Source organism: Pristiophorus japonicus, chromosome 1 (genome assembly GCF_044704955.1).
Source record: "Pristiophorus japonicus isolate sPriJap1 chromosome 1, sPriJap1.hap1, whole genome shotgun sequence".
NCBI classification, from domain to species: Eukaryota; Metazoa; Chordata; class Chondrichthyes; family Pristiophoridae; genus Pristiophorus; species Pristiophorus japonicus.
In genome coordinates this window covers 380,928,897-380,945,977 of record NC_091977.1, presented here as the reverse complement: position 1 = coordinate 380,945,977, position 17,081 = coordinate 380,928,897, and positions in this window count along the sequence as shown.

Here is a 17,081-nt window from a genome sequence, read left to right as displayed (position 1 = left end):
AAACTCTACTGAGTATAGCCACAATCTACTCAAACATCTCCTCATAGGGCAACCCTCTCATCCTTGAAATCAATCGAGTTAACCTTCGTTGAACCGTCTCTAAGCAAGTATATCCTTCCTCAGATTAGGAGACCAAAACTGTGCACATTACTCCAGGTGTGGTCTCACCGATGACCTGTACAATTGTAACAAGACTTGCTTATTCTTATACTCCAACTCCTTGCAATAAAAGCCAACATGCCATTTGCCTTCCTAATTGCTTGCTATACCTATATGCTAACTTTCAGTGTTTCCTGTATGAGGACACATAAACCTCTTGAACACCAATATTTAATAGTTCCTCACCATTTAAAAAATATTCTGGTTTTCTATTCTTCCTACCAAAGTGGATAACCTCACATTTTCTCACATTATACTCCATCTGCCACTTTATTGCCCACTCACTTAAGAGGAGCAGAGGAGTTAACCCCGGTGTCCTGGCCAATGTTTATCCCTCAATCAACATAACAAAAACAGTTTATCTGGTCATTATCGCATTGTTGTTTGTGGGAGATTGCTATGCATAAATTGCCTGCTGCATTTCCCACATTACAACATTGACTTGTCTGTAAAGCACTGTGAGACATCTGATGGTCATGAAAGACACGATATAAATCTAAATCTTTATTTTCTTTCTGTCTATATCCCTTTGCAGGCTTTATGGGCTAGAACCTCCAGTTTTGAGCTTCCGGTGTGGGCAGTAAAAAAGGGTTTTCAGATCGCCAGCTTCTCGCTCATTCTCAAAAATCCTAGTTTACATTTTTTAAAATGGGTGTTACCATGAGCGATATCAAATGGGCGGTAGCGTAAAATTTTTTTTGACCTTCTGCCAGAAAGTGTGGCCATCCTTAGCAACGGCATGGCAACGCTTGATTCCCGTGATTCAGGAGGTCAAGGGTCATCATGACATGCGCAGAAGAGGAGACAGAGAGAGAGGGAACTGAGAGAGACTGAAGACATGGCTGGGTGTAGTATGGCTGCTTTGGGAGGAAGGAGAGATACTTCAGAGCTTCACAGCAAGTAGACAAACAAAAAGTAGCTGTTAACAGCCACATATTTGACTGAATTTGCCCTATAATGGAGGGAGAGGAGGAGGCATCACAGCACGCTGTGGAGACTGACGCTGGAGAGAGCAGTGAGGTGGGAGAGGAGCACATTGGAGGGCGCAAAAGAGCCAGGAGGTTCTCGGACGAGACAAATGCCTCCTTCCTGCAGGAGGTCGAGTCATGTTGGGGGGATTTGACACAGGGAGGGCGTGGGAAGCATGATGTAAAGTCAATAGATGCCACACCCACTCATATCCGACCAATCAAATATGATAGATGATTTCGAAAAGTGCCATAGAAATAATGCTGGCCTAATGAAAATCATTGCAATCCACAATGTGTTGATGGTCATGAAATGTGATGTCTGTGATGATTTTGAGAGCAGTGGTGCTTTTATCGTGCATATGCTGTGTGTAGCACTGGACTCACCTTGTGACCCGAGCACCCCCTTCTCCTCCAACAACCTCATTTGTTTCTTGCAGCTCAGCCAGCAGCGTGGCCCCAGGCAAGACCACAGAGGCCAGAAAGTGGGGGCGCGGGGCAGGAGTCGGCGGACGATCCTACTACATCTGGTGCTGAGGAGCTCAGATTGTCATCCGTCAATCCGCTGGGTCTGTTCTCGACGGATGAGAGCACGGACTTCGAAGAACCGACATCGCCACGCTCCAGAACCCATTTCACCCCAAGGCCATCTATTGGTCCTCCGGTCATTCCTGCCTCCACTCTGGAGGTGCCGGCCCCAAGCACCTCTCCACAGGATACCTCATTTGTCCCCAGGACGGCGCAGACCCCGCGGAGGCCTCGTGGACTTGGCAGGTCTGTTCCACGAGCGTGACATGACAGCGGAGAAATGGTTCAGTTGTCCAGGAGGACTGTAGACATTGGTGACCAACTCATCGAAGCAGTGGGGGGCATATCCTGACACCGGCCACCATGTCCACGTACATTCCGTGCATGGCAGAGTCCCTGGATGTGATAGCCAGGAACACTGCTGGCACAGGCCTCCCAGTGGTCCCCAAGCGCGGCACTCCACCCCTAGGTTCTACACCAGCACTGCAAATGACAAATGAGAGCAAGGACCAAGATCCTGCTTCTGCATCAGAAAATGTTGCCCGCTTAGCATCCCCGCTCCCGTACCTGTGCATCCCCCCCAATAAGGCACCACCTGAGGAGCTCCTTGGCCAGGCGCCATGGAGCGAGGAGGGGAAGGGATAGAGGTGGGGAGAAGATAGAGAGGGGGGAAGGAAAGTGAGGTGCATGTGTCAGGTGATGGCTGTGTTATATCTCCATCTTGGTTTATGCAATTTGTTATAATGTATGGGGGCTGGGGACCACCCTCCTGCTTTGCCTTTGTATTCTGTGTTGCTAGACATGTTGACCATGTGATTTAAGTCAACGGTGGAAAAAGTGGGATGTGGGCAGGGGTTGGGTGTTATTGGCTGTGTTACTTATGATTTCCAACCAATGTTGGTATTAAACTTTTGTTATTGAACATAACCTTGTTGCGCATTGTCTCAGATAGCTGGACCATTACACACTGGTGATTCCTTACCGTGAAAGGGTTAAATACAACTTAACAGCAATCAACGTAAACTTTAACTGGCACCAAGGTGATGGGCACCATTGATGTCTGAGCTGCACACACACAGCAGTGTGTCAGCAGTGTCACTCACATCAGTGCTCTTTCAGGCAAATCTTTCCGATATCAGCTCCTCACATAAGAGTGGGATTTAACAAATGCCAGCCACACCGCTGGCATCCGTCCTGGTTAGTTCCACTTTTTGTGGGCGGTTTTTTGAGCGGGTGTTATTCTGAGCGATATGTGTGCAAGGTGGTGAAATTGATTGTGGGCGATCTCCATGGCCGCTAGTTTGGGTAAATATGCTTTTTACAACAAAAAACAGTCGCCAGGCGTTATTATTTAATCCGTGATGAAAGTAACGCTGGGCGATATAATGGACATTGAAATCGCCCATTCTGCTGATTCTACCCCAAAAAAGTGGGCGGCCGGTAGTATTTTTTCTCGGCTTTAAGCACATGGGGAAAATAACGCTCGGCGATAAGTCTCCTAAAAAAGCCCGTCAGTTTCCATTTTCTGGAGATTCTAGCCCTTTGTCTTCTCCTCACAGCTTACTTTCCTAGCTTTTTATCCGCAGCAAACTTGGATACATTACACTTGGTACCTTTATATAAATTATTAATATAGATTGTAAATAGCTGAGGCCAAAATACTGATCTTTACAGCACCCCACTAGTTACAGCCTGCCAATGGAAAATGACCAGTTTATCCCTACTCTGTGTTTTTTGTCCATTAACCAATCCTCTGTCCATGCTAATATATTACCCCCAAACCCATGTGCCGTTATCTTACATAACAACCTTTTATGTGGCACCTTATCACATGCTTTTAGTCCCATTAGTTTCTCAAATACTTTTTCTCTACTGATCTTAATTGCTTTAAGTTCCTCACTCTCATTAGCCCGTTGCTTCCCCAGTACTTTTGGTATGCCTTTTATGTCTTCTACTGTGAAGACAGATGGAACATATGTTTTAAAGTTTCTGCAATTTATTATTTCCCATTATAATTTCTCCTGTCTCAGCCTCTAAGGGACCAATGCTTACTTTTGCTATTCTCTTCCTTTTAACATACTTATTGGAGCTCTTAAAATCTGTTTTTATATTTTTATGGACACTGGCCATGTGTTTCAATAATGCCATATGTGCACTGTGATTCCAGTTGCTTGTAAATTATATTACTTATCTATTCTTTGAGTTTTGATTATAAGTAAACAAGTCACACATATATGCAGCACTCGTGTAAAAGTTAAAACTACAGCTGCGCAAATTACTTTAATGCCCAGCTTGTAGTGCAACCAATTTGAATTTTACTGCTGGATAATTAAGTGACTTCATCATTTACCCTCCTTTATTATTAAATGGTTCCAATTGCTAGGAAGCGATTTAATGAAACTTCATAAACTGTGACGTAATTTAAGTCAAACTTGATGACTGTTACATTTCCTGTAATTTCATAGTAGAAAATTTTAATGACATTTTCACCACATTGTGCATCAACTTAGTATTAATGAATGAACAATCTGTGAGAACTATAACAAAGGCTTTAAATTGAATAATAAAATAATAATCAACATCAAATGATGTAACCTTGCAAATAAGTTAATTGAATGAAAGCATTTTTTTCCAGAATTTTATTATATCCTCAGGACATTTCAAAGCATTTCACATAAGCACATAAGAAGTAGAAGCAGGAATAGGCCATTCAGCCTTTTGAGCCTGTTTGCCATTCAATAAGATCATAGCTGATCTTCTACCTCAATTCCACCTTCCTGCTTTATCCCCATATCCCTTGATTTCCCTAATATCCAAAAATCTATCGATCTCTGTCTTGAATGTACTCAACAACTGAGCATCCCCAGCTCTCTGGGGTAGAGAATTCCAAGGATTCACAACCCTTTGAGTGAAGAAATTTCTCCTTATCTCAGTCTTAAATGGTAGACGTCTTATTCTGCAATTGTGATCCCTAGTTCTCGACTCCACAGCCAGGGGAAACATCCTCCCTGCATCTACCCTGTCAAGTCCTGCAAGAATTTTCTATGTTTCAATGAGATTACCTCTCATTCTTCTAAATTCTGGGGAATATAGGCTTAGTCTCCTCAATCTCGCCTCATATGACAATCCCCTTCTCCCAAGAATCAGTCTGGCGAACCTTTGTTGCACATCCTCTAATATAACTTTATCTTTCCATCGGTAAGGAGACCAAAACTGTACACAGTACTCCGGGTGTGATCTCACTAAGGCCCAATATAATTGCAGCAAGATATCTTTACTCTTATATTCCAATCCTTTTGTAATAAAGACTAACCTACCATTTACTTTCCTAATTGCTTTCTGTACCTGCATGTTAACTTTCAGTGATTTATGTACAAGGACCCCCAGGTCCCTCTGAATACCGACTTTTCCCCATCTCTCACCATTTAAAAATGACTCGGCTTTTCTCTTTTTTTCTACCAAAATGGATAACAACAACAACAACATCTTGTAATTATATAGCACCTTTAACGTAGTGAAACATCCCAAGGCGCTTCACAGGAATATTATGAGATAAAAATTTGACACCGAGCCGCATAAGTATAAATTACTTCACAATCCAGTGTAGTCATTGTTTCACTGTTGTTATGTCGGTAGATATAGCAACTAAATTGCCCACAGTAATGTCCTCAAAACAGCAAATCAGATAAATAATGATCTAATATTTTATTTGATGGCATTGATTGAAAGTAAGAGAAGAATGTTGGCCAGGACATCAAAAAACACTTGCTTTTCTTTGAATGGTGCCGTGGGATCTTTTAAACGCACTCTAAAACAGGGGTTCAGTTTAACATCTTAATCAACTCTAAAAATACAGCAGTCCCTCAGTACTGCAGTGAAGTTTCAACTGAAACTATGGTCAAAGTTTTAATCTAGAGGAAAGTCGGGTGCGGTGGGGCTAGAAAGCGGTCGGGAAACCCGGGAGTATTTAACAGCAGGGCCTGATTAGCATTGCAAAGCTCTGAATCCCACCCGCAGCCAGACAGATGCAGAGGCTGCGGGTAGGCCTGTGAAATTAGGCTGCAGAGAGGAGGGTGGGAGGGATTGGGTGGGGGTTGTTATATCTGCAGACTATAGATATACTCTCTGTGTAGTCTGACGACGAGAATACGGACTTTCACGCGATTATGGCTACCTTTGGCACACTAAAAGACTTTGCAGAGGGTGATGATTGGGATGCCTTCACGGAAAGGCTCGAGCAATATTTCGTGGCAAACGACCTGGCAGGAGAGATGGACACATTGACGGAGAAGCGCAAGGCTATACTGCTGACCAGTTGTGGGCCCGAGGTCTACCGCCTCGCCAGGGACTTGCTGGCACCCATGACGGCCAAGGATAAGACATACGATGAGCTGACTTAACTAATTCACGACCAACTAAAATCAAAACAGAACATCCTCACGGCCAGGCACAGATTCTACACTCACCGCAGACCTGAGAGCCAGGAGATTGCAAAATATGCTACCGACCTCAGGAGACTTGCGGCAGAAGACTCTGCAGCCCTCGAAGGAGGACGGGGAGGCTACAAACATCTGTGGCTCTGCCCACCACTAGGCAACGGCAAAGGCCCTGAGTCCTGGCTAGGTGAGTGAACCAAGCCCACCCCGCTAGCAGGGGGCGCAGCGCCACTATCAGACGACTAGGACCCCGTCCAGTTGCTCTGGAACCTGCGTCCTCGCATACTTGTACTGCTACCTCAGTACTTACCATGACTGAAACATGAATGCAATCCACCAAATCCTGGCGCACGACCGCAAAATGTAACGAATGTAAGTCACTGAACCAAGGTGTCACGATACAAATTGTAACTCTCTTTCTTTGTACTTGCACTGTGATTGATCCTGTATGTGAATGTAACGGGCCTGCTGCATGATCTCGCTGTTGTGGGGGGTGGGGGGAAATGGATGTATGTAGCCATGGACACACACATGGATCACACCCAGAACCCACTGGAACCTCCACTGCATCATCGAAGCATCCAAACTGGTAACCACTACCCAACGTTGTGGCAAAAGGACTTGGGGGTTAACAGGGGCAGAGCCAAACCAAAGCACAGCCAAGGTGCAAGGACTATTGGCACTTAAGTTTGGGGAGAGCTAAGCCAGAGCACATTGTGCAAAGGTAGGGGGTGGGGGGAGGGGGGGGGTAGAAGCTGATGAGCAAAGCCTTGTGTGTAGTTTTAAGCAAGCATGGGCAGAGCTTGTCTGATTAGAGACTGTTGAAAGTGGGCTAGTTTAATTCTACATTGCCCACTCATTGGGATAGATTTTTGCTTTGTACGCTAGTATAAAACGGGTGATAGTGAATAGGCGAATAGCGAAGTCAAATAAACGGAAAAGAAAATCGGGAGAGATGTAAATCAGACTTCTAATTTGCCATCATCCATTTTACACTATCACACAAAGTCAAAATCCACCCCAATACAGTGTTAAAATTGTAGTGGTGTTAAAGCAGAACATGCAAATAAAATTTGCACAACTACTGCTTTTAAAAAATAGTGCTATTTAAACTTCTTCCCAACTACGATTAACTCAAAGGAAAAAGCCATCCCTCAATATATTTGCAATAATTATGATGATTTAGAGCTGAAAATACAGTCAATATTATTCAGATCATGGTGACCTGAAATTGTCAGGCTACAAGATGAGCAAAGGTGGGTCAGTAGGCAAAGATGTGAGGCAATATGTTGACACAGCCCAATTGCTCAGTTTGGTTAAACTCAACTAGATACCATTATGTATCAGGCTCCAATCAGTCTGATCAGATCGACTTCCTGCACCTGTTTCAAACCAACTTTTACAGTTCCCTAAACAGATTATGTGGATTGAAATGGAATAGGCCCAGCACTCTGGATTTTGTCATGCCACGCTGCCTGAACATTTATAAAGATCTAGAGTGTGACAGGAAGGGACAGAGCGTATAAACATAAGTGTGCACCAGAAAGTAGAGTCAGAGTAGGGAAAAATGGTAAAAAGACAAAATTAAAAGCTCTTTATCTGAATGCCCGCAGCATTCGTAACAAGATAGATGAGTTACATAAGAAACATATGAAATAGGAGCAGGAGTAGGCCATTGGCCCCTCGAGCCTGTTCCGCCATTCAATAAGATCATGGCTGATCTGATCATGGACTCAGCTCCACTTCCCTGCCCGCTTCCCATAACCCTATACTCCCTTATCACTCAAAAATCTGTCTATCTCCACCTTAAATATATTCAATGACCCAGCCTCCAAATCTTCCATAGATTTACAACCCTCTGAGAGAAGAAATTCCTCTTCATCTCAATTTTAAATGAGCGGCCCCTTATTCTGAGACTATGTCCCCTAGTTTTAGTTTCCCCTATGAGTGGAAATATCCTCTCAACATCCACCTTGTCGAGCCCCCTCATTATCTTATTTGTTTCAATAAAATCACCTCTCATTCTTCTGAACTCCAATGAGTAGAGGCCCAACCTACTCAACCTATCTTCATAAGTCAACCCCCTCATCTCCGGAATCAGCCTAGTGAACCTTCTCTGAACTGCCTAAAATGCAAGTATATCCTTCCTTAAATACAGAGACCAAAACTGCATGCAGTACTCCAGGTGTGGCCTTACCAATAACCTGTACAGTTGTAGCAGGACATCTCTGCTTTTATATTCTATCCCCTTGTAATAAAGGCCAACATTCCACTTGCCTTCCTGATTACTTGCTGTACCTGCATACTAACTTTTTGTGTTTCATGCACAAGGACCCCCAGGTCCCTCTGTATTGCAGCACTTTGCAATGTTTCTCCATTTAAGTTATAATTTGCTTTTCTATTTTTTCTGTCAAAGTGGATAACCTCACATTTTCCCACATTTTACTCCATCTGCCAAATTTTTGCCCACTCACTTAGCTTGTCTATATCCCTTTGCAGATTTTTTGTGTCCTCCTCACAATTTGCTTTCCCACCCACCTTTGTATCATCAGCAAACTTAGCTACATTACATTCGGTGCTTTCATCCAAGTCATGAATATAGATTGTAAATAGTTGAAGACCCAGCACCGATCCCTGCGGCACCTCACTAGTCACTGTTTGCCATCTGGAAAATGACCCATTTATCCCAACTCTTTGTTTTCTGTTAGTTAGCCAATCCTCTATCTATGCTAGTATATTACCCCCAACCCTGTGAACTTTTATCTTGTGCAGTAACCTTTTATGTGGCACCTTATCGAATGCCTTTTGAAAATCCAAATACACCACATCCACTGGTTCCCCCTTACCTATCCTGCTCGTTACATCCTCAAAGAACTCCAGCAAATTTGTCAAACATGATTTCCCTTTCACAAAACCATGCTGACTCTGCTAGATTGAATTATGCTTTTCCAAATGTCCTGCTACTGCTTGCTTAATAATGGACTCCAGCAATTTCCCAATGACAGATGTTAGGCTAACTGGTCTATAGTTTCCTGCTTTTTGTCTGCCTCCTTTTTAAATAGGGGAGTTACATTTGCGATTTTCCAATCTGTTGGGACCGCCCCAGAATCCAGGACATTTTGGTAGATTACAACCAATGCATCCACTATCTCTGCAGCTACTTCTTTTAAGACACTAAGATGTAAGCCATCAGGTCCAGGGGACTTGTCTGCCTTTCGTCCCATTATTTTGCTGAGTACTACTTCTTTAGTGATAGTGATTATAGGTTCCTTCCTCACTATAGCCCCTTGATTATCCACTATTGGGATGTTTTTAGTGTCTTCTACTGTGAAGACTGATAGAAAATATTTGTTCAACGTCTCCATTAATAATTCCCCAGTCTCATCCTCTAGGGGACCAACATTTATTTTAGCCACTCTTTTCCTTTTTATGTACCAATAGAAACTCTTACTATCTGTTTTTATATTTTGTGCTAGTTTACTTTCATAATCTATCTTCACTCTCTTTATCATTTTTTTAGTCGTTCTTTGCTGGCTTTTAAAAGTTTCCCAATCCTCTGGCCTGATTGACGGCATAAATAGAAATAAATGGATATGATCTGATAGTCATTACAGAGATGTGGTTACAAGGTGACCAAGGCTGAGAACTTAATATTCAAGGGTAGTTGACATTTTGGAAGGATAGACAGAAAAGAAAAGGAGGTGGAATAGTTCTGTTAATAGTGGATGAGATCAGTGCAGTAGTGAGAAATGATATTGGCTCAGAAGATCAAGATGTAGAATCAGTTGGGTGGAGATGAGAAATAATAAGGGAAAGAAGTCAGTGGTGGGAGTAGTCTAGAGGCCCCCTAACAGTAGCTACACTGTAGGACAGAGTATACATCAAGAAATAATGGAGGCTTGTAAGAAGTTTAGAAAGAGCTAGACTGTGACAGGAAGGGACAGAGTGCAAAAACATAAGAGTGCACCAGAAATGAGAGTCAGAGTAGGGAAAAGTAGGCAATAATCATGGGCGATTTTAATCTTCATATAGATTGGACAAATCAAATTGGCAAAGGTAGCCTTGAGGACAAGTTCACGGAATATATTTGGAATGGTTTCTTAGAATAATACGTTGTGGAACCAACCAGGGAGCAGGTTATTTTAGATCTAATAATGTGTAATGAGATAGGATTCATTAATGATCTTATAGTAAAGGATCCTTTAGGGAAGAATGATCATAGCTTCTTAGAATTTCAAATTCAGTTTGAGGGTGAGAAACTTGGGTCTCAAATTAATGTCCTGAACTTAAATAAAGGCAATTACAAAGGTATGAAGACAGAGTTGACTAAAGTGGACTGGGAAAATAGATTAAAGGGTAAGCAGGTAGAAAAACAGTGACAAAACTTTAAGGAGATATTTCATACCTCTAAGCAAAGATATATTCCAGTGAAAAAGAAAGACTCCAAGAGAAGGATGAACCATCCGTGGCTAACTAAGCAACTTAAGGATGGTATCAAATTGAAAACAAAGGCATACAATTTGCGAAGATTAGTGGTAGGCCAGAGGATTGGGACATTTTTAGAAACCAGCAAAGGATGACTAAAAAAATAATAAGGAGAGAGAAGATAGATTATGAGAGTAATCTTAAAAGGGATCTTAAAAGAAGTGGCTGCAGAGATAGATGCTGCATTGGTTGTAATCTACCAAAATTCCCTGGACTCTGCGGAGGTCCCAGCAGATTGGAAAACCACAAATATAATGCCCCTAGTCAAGAAAGGAGGGAGACAGAAAGCAGGAAACTATAGACCAGTTAGCTTAACATCCATCACTGGGAAAATGCTGAAGTCCATTATTAAGGAAGTAGCAAGACATTTAGAAAATCATAATAGAATCAGCAGGGAAATCATGTTTGACGAATTTGCTAGAGTTATTTGAGGATGTAGCAAGCAGAGTGAATAAAGGGGAACCAGTAGATGTAATGTATTTGGATTTCTAGAAGGCATTCGATGAGGTGCCACATAAAAGGTTACTGCACAAGATAAGAGTTCACGGTTGGGGTAATATATGGATAGAGGATTGGCTAATTAACAGAAAACAGAGAGTCAGGATAAATGGGTCATTTTCAGGTTGGCAAACTGCAACTAGCTGGGTGTCACAGGGATCAGTGCTGGGGCTCAACTATTTACAATCTATATTAATGATTTGGATGAAGGGACCGAGTGTAATAGAGCCAAATTGGCTGATGATGCAAAGATAGGTGGGAAAGCAAGTTGTGAAGAGGATACAAAGAATCTACAAAGGGGTATAGATAGGTTAAGTGAGTGGGCAAAAATTTGGCAGATGGAGTATAATGTGGGAAAATGTGAGGTGATCCATTTTGGTAGAAAAAATTAAAAAATATATTATTATTTAAATGGAGAGAGACTACAAAATGCTGTGGTACAAAGGGATCTGGGAGTCCTTGTACATGAAACACAAAAAGTTAGCATGCAGGTACAGCAAGTAATTAGTAAGACAAATAGAATGTCGGCATTTATTGCAACGGGGTGGAGTATAAAAGTAGGGAAGCCTTGCTACACCTGGAATACTGCATATAATTTTGGTTTCCTTATTTAAAATATATATAAAGTGGAGTTGAGGTCAAAGATCAGCCATGATCTTATTGAATGGCGGAGGAGGCTAGAGGGGTCGAATGGCCTACTCCTGCTCCTATTTCTTATGTTCTTATGTTCTAAGCAGAATTATGTGGGCTCACTATCAGAAAGCTAAACAATTTTTTTTCAATAAGGTATGGGTTGTTATAAATGCATATGGTCCTTTCTGTCTGTGATGATAGTTCTGAAGGTGTTTGATGGACATGTTTTTTAAATATCAATCTGTCTTAAAGAGCCTATCATAAAGAGTGATGGGTCAATTGATTAACATTAACAGTGAAGTCCTTTCTTTGCTCATTAATACTCTATCGCCAGTCTCTATTCTACAACGGTAAGTGAATTGTAGCCTAGAGACGAAACTATAAACCCAACAAATCTGTACTTGCAATTGGGAGCTGTGCTCAAAGGGAATGTGAGGCAGAGATAAGGCAACAACGTTGTGGTGCTGTTTCTCAGACCCATGCTCCATTAAGTGTGGTTCCCCACTGGGAGCCCAGCATTACTGAATTTACTTTTATGAAAAGACTCACATCACATGCACATCTTTCCAATATAATTTTGTTATGTTTACCATGCTATTGTGTATCCCTTTCATCTTACCAAACTTAGCTACCACAACTGCTATCGCCTCTTTATTCTTCTGGGAAAACAGTTTGATAGTGTTCTGCTCTGCCAGAGTGACTTCCTCCCCAGTTTGTATCCTCAATTAGTTTTCTATATAGTCTCCAAATTATCCTTTGATTCTTTGGCCCACCTGTAGACAGTATTCAATCACTTTTGGCACAAATCTCCTTTCCATTTGACCACTTTTAACTCAGTTGGTTAACAGGTCCACTTTTACATCATGAAACTGTCTTTTGAGCTATCTATCCGCAATGGCTTCTGCTTGTTCTGCAGCTTTTGTTTACTTTCTGTGAAACAATTTGCAGTTTCTATATTATTAACTGTGGCCATAAATGCATTTACCTTCATATTTACGTAAGAATTCTACTTGGATGGATTTGCTTCAAGGAAAATAGGTAAAACCATAACTTGTGTCTCCAGCCCAAATGTAGCACATTTTACATTATTCGTTGAATGAAACTTGTCATTTTATTTGAAAATTTTAACTGTGGTGTGGTGTAATATGTGCTTTCAATACTGTATGCAGCATTATAATATCTTCAGTTCCCTTCCTTGGCTTTTGATATCCACTGTATAAAGCAATCATTTCCCTTGCAGCATTGTGGTGTTAGCCTCAACAGTTTTCTAAAAGGGTAATAGCTGAATTACACCATGTCTAGAAGTTTCTTACATACAACTATTAAAAAGATCATAATTTATATTTGTATCATTTTGAATCATTTTAGCTCTGCATGAAAAATATATTCTCGGAACCCCTCAGATATTTGGGAAGGTGTCTCATGTGCACTCATATCTAGATATAAGAACATAAGAAATAGGAAATAGGAGCAGGAGTAGGCCATACAGCCCCTCGAGCCTGCTCCGCCATTCAATAAGATCATGGCTGATCTGATCATGGACTCAGCTCCTCTTCCCTGCCCGCTCCCCATAACCCCTTATCCCCTTATCATTTAACAAACTGTCTATTTCTGTCTTAAATTTATTCAATGTCCCAGCTTTCACAGCTCTCTGAGGCAGTGAATTCCACAGATTTACAACCCTCTGAGAGAAGAAATTGCTCATCATCTCAACTGCATTCAAATTTATCAACATGAGGAAGATATGAAAATTGATTGGGGCTAAAATTCTGGTCTCGCCGGATCTGTGCGAAGTGCACCTGGACCCGGCGAGGCCTCACCGGCTTTTCCGATCTGTCCAGACCCTCCGCATCCCGGGGGAAGGACATTCGCGTGGGAAAGATTAGGCTATTTGCCCATCTCTTGCCCAGCGAATCTCCTTCAAACTTTTACACCTGGTGAAAGCAGGTGCATAGCCTACTTTTGCCAGCATAAGAGTTTTAAAACATATAAAAATTAAATTTAAATACACATTTTTATGGTAAAAACCCTGTCCATTAAGGTAAGTTTATTTTTAACACTATTAAAATACAGTTAAAAAAAATGCCTCTCAAATTTTTTTTTCTAAAATATTTAATTACATTTAATTTCAATTAATTTTAAATATGTGAGATGTTTTATTTATTTATTATGTTGCTTTGGGGTGTTTTAGGGTTTTTTTCTAATTGGTAGTAATTGGAACTCGCACAAACATTATAATCAATGAGAATTCTGTATCGTGATTGTCCAGGCCCATGTGACTCCAACTTGGACTTACGTACCTCGAAGACAGGTCCCCATGCGATGCGCAGCGAATCTAGACCTCTGACTGGGATCCTATGTTTCTCTGGGACCAACAGATAGATTCGTAGATTTTTTGGGGATCGGAAGCGTTTGTACGAAGGAAGCCTCCGACCTTAATTTTAGGCCCAAAATTCATCTTTCAAAAAAATCTCCTCTCCTCTTCTGAAACCAGTGACTTATGTATAATTCCATAAGCACCAGCATCCTTTTTGCACCTTACCCACATGATATGTCTCCATGTGTGAGTCTAGATAATGGAGTGTCAGGAAGATATTCAACCATGGGAGACATGAAGCCAACCCCAGTCATGCCCTCAGCTAATGTCTGCACATTTATTTTTTAGCAGGGGTCAATCAGCAGCAAGAGAGTTGGCTGATGTTTCCCCTTCCTAGCCCTTTCAGTCTAGTAAAAGAACATGGATAAAAGAACCATGTTGCTAGATTTACAAAAAAATGTTTTTTTTCCTACTAATGTGATGGACATAAACTCATTGTTTTCTGTACGATAACTGCTTATTCAATCACTTGTGTAAAGCTTCCTGAAATCTGATTGATTGAAGAAAGCTAGAAATGTTGGGTCCCCTATATGTTTTACTGTATCATTTATAGACATTAGCCACCTTATCTGTGGAAAAAAATAGATTTTTGGAAACACAAAATCATCACGTAGTGACACATTCACCGATAAATTGTCATGTTTGCATTATGAATTAGGGGTAAGGGAAGTCCCATAGATCTAGTAGCATTGTTTTAGTCTCATAGCTGCAAGGCTTGTGTTCAAACCCCAGCCTCAGCTGTCATGCTTTCCTCAGCGTGGGAGTTGCACCAGCTTAGACAATTGTTAGATTGAGCACTTCACAATATCTATGGGGGAGGGAAATGAACAGAACTATTCCTAGCATTAAAAAAATCACTTCCTCTTGGCCAATAATGGAGCTTACTGCTGACCCAAGGAAGAGGTGTCGAGGAAGGAGGAGCACTGGAGAGCTGTAGAAGGTGAAAAATTGAGTTAATTTACCCAGATACAGCCAAGCAAGTGTTCCCTCTGCAAAATACTTTGGTGAATCCCCAGTTACTATTCATATAACACTCAAGGGAAACCATGCCACATGTGAAAATTAAATGTTTTCCATCAAGTGCCATGCTAATCTTATTCTTCAGAGACTGAAAACAACTATTCACTAATCTGTACGTGTCCATATAATGTGTTTATCAGGAATATTTCTACAAATATTAAGCAAAGCTAACTGTGGAAATTTTGTATTTATGGCTTACTCTTAACTATAACGCATCAAGATTTTTCTAAATTCTGAAATAAACTGTTACAATGGAAGCAATTCCATGCAATGGTCAATGGGCACTGGTATCAAATGGAGGCATGGAACATATGTGCTGTTCACTAAAATTTGCTGATGCAGGTACAGCATTGAAAATCTGGAGTTGCGGAATCCGTACTGTTCCGGAACGCGGACACTGGGACGATCCATGATGGAGTCATCCGAAATCCGGAAAATGTTCCAGAATCTGGACCCCCGCCTCAAGCCACCGTCGACCTCTCCCCCGCCTCAGACGGGACCCGGGGAGAGTCTGTGTGCAACGTCCCCGGGGAGCAGAGACTTGCTCAGAGCCCAGGGGATTGAACCACTCAGAACCGCCTGTGAGAGGGGGTAATCAAAGCTTGGGCTTACTCCGGGCACTGGGATTGAGAGTGCACCGCTGTCATGGAGGTCAACGCCCCAGGATGGGGTGGAAAGCGCTGCAGTCAAAAGGACAGGACCCTGGGCTTCCCAGGTCAGACCGCTGCATCCCAGGGACATGAGGCTAATGGTAGGGTGCTGAACCACAGGGTCACAGGCTGAGGGCGGAGTGCTGGAGCCCGGGACAGCTCAGGCTACTGACTGCAGCGGTGAGGAAACAAGAGTGGAGTCCGAGAGAGTCACGAGTTTGTAGAAGGGAATATGAATGAAGCATATGCATGGGTATCAACCCTAGAAGGAGCTGCTCTTTGGAGTTTTCTAGGAATGTGCGGGCTAGAAGGCTGACAGCTTCAGGGAGGTGGGGAGTTTAGGGAGATATGGCTCTGAGCTTCCAGTAGGACGATTTCAGGAGTGGAAGGCGTAAACCTTGAGTCGGGGGGAATATGGCTCAGGAACTGGACGTGTCAGAGATCTGGGGTTGAAGGAGTAGCGGCTGCGAGATTCCCAGAAGATGTTTGCGCAGGGTGCAAACCTCGATAGTCTTGGTACTGAGGGGGAAGGTGGGGACTGGGATGGCAACTTTGAGGAGGGTAGTTGAAGAGTTCGAAACGAGAGAGGAAGGATCTACCCCAGCACTTATAACCAAATGTCCTTCTTGGAGGTTGTTTTTCTTTTATACGGCCAGTGAGAGTAAAAAGGGAATTCAGCGTAACTTTTGAATCTTCGGGTTTTATTTGCAGCCATGGAGACCTCGCTCCCACCTCGGACCTCTAACTCAGGCCGACACCCGCCCCCACCACTGCTCGGCCGCCCGACATCCCCCCTCCCCCTCCCCTCGGGACATCTGAAAGCCGCTCCGAAGTCTGGAAATACCCGAACCTGGACTCGGGCATTCCTGGATTCAGGACGTCCGGAAATTCACAGAATCCGGAATGGCCTTGGTCCCAAGGCTTCCGGATTTTCGATGCTGTACCTGTAGTTCGCCAAAATCAAAGGACTGGGTTACAGTATAAGTATTACTTTACATACCTATTTAATATCCAAATGACACAAAGGTGAGGGACCTGATCAACAAACCCCTCCCCTCGGAGAAGGTGTTCCATTATTTTCCAGGGCTCAGTGAACATCCAAGCCATCAACAGGTACAGGCTCAAATAGTAATCAGCTTCAATCAAGAGTTCAGGAAGGATATTGAATCCATCACTGACCGTTTATGGAAAAATTCTCCAAGTAAAGTTTGTACCAGAATTAAATAGTTTTTGCCGTAGATTCGTTTCAGACATCAACAGGCTGATCTTGTCCAGGCATTCATGACCTATGTGCACCTTAGGTAGGTAGTAAAACTTTTTGTGAGAT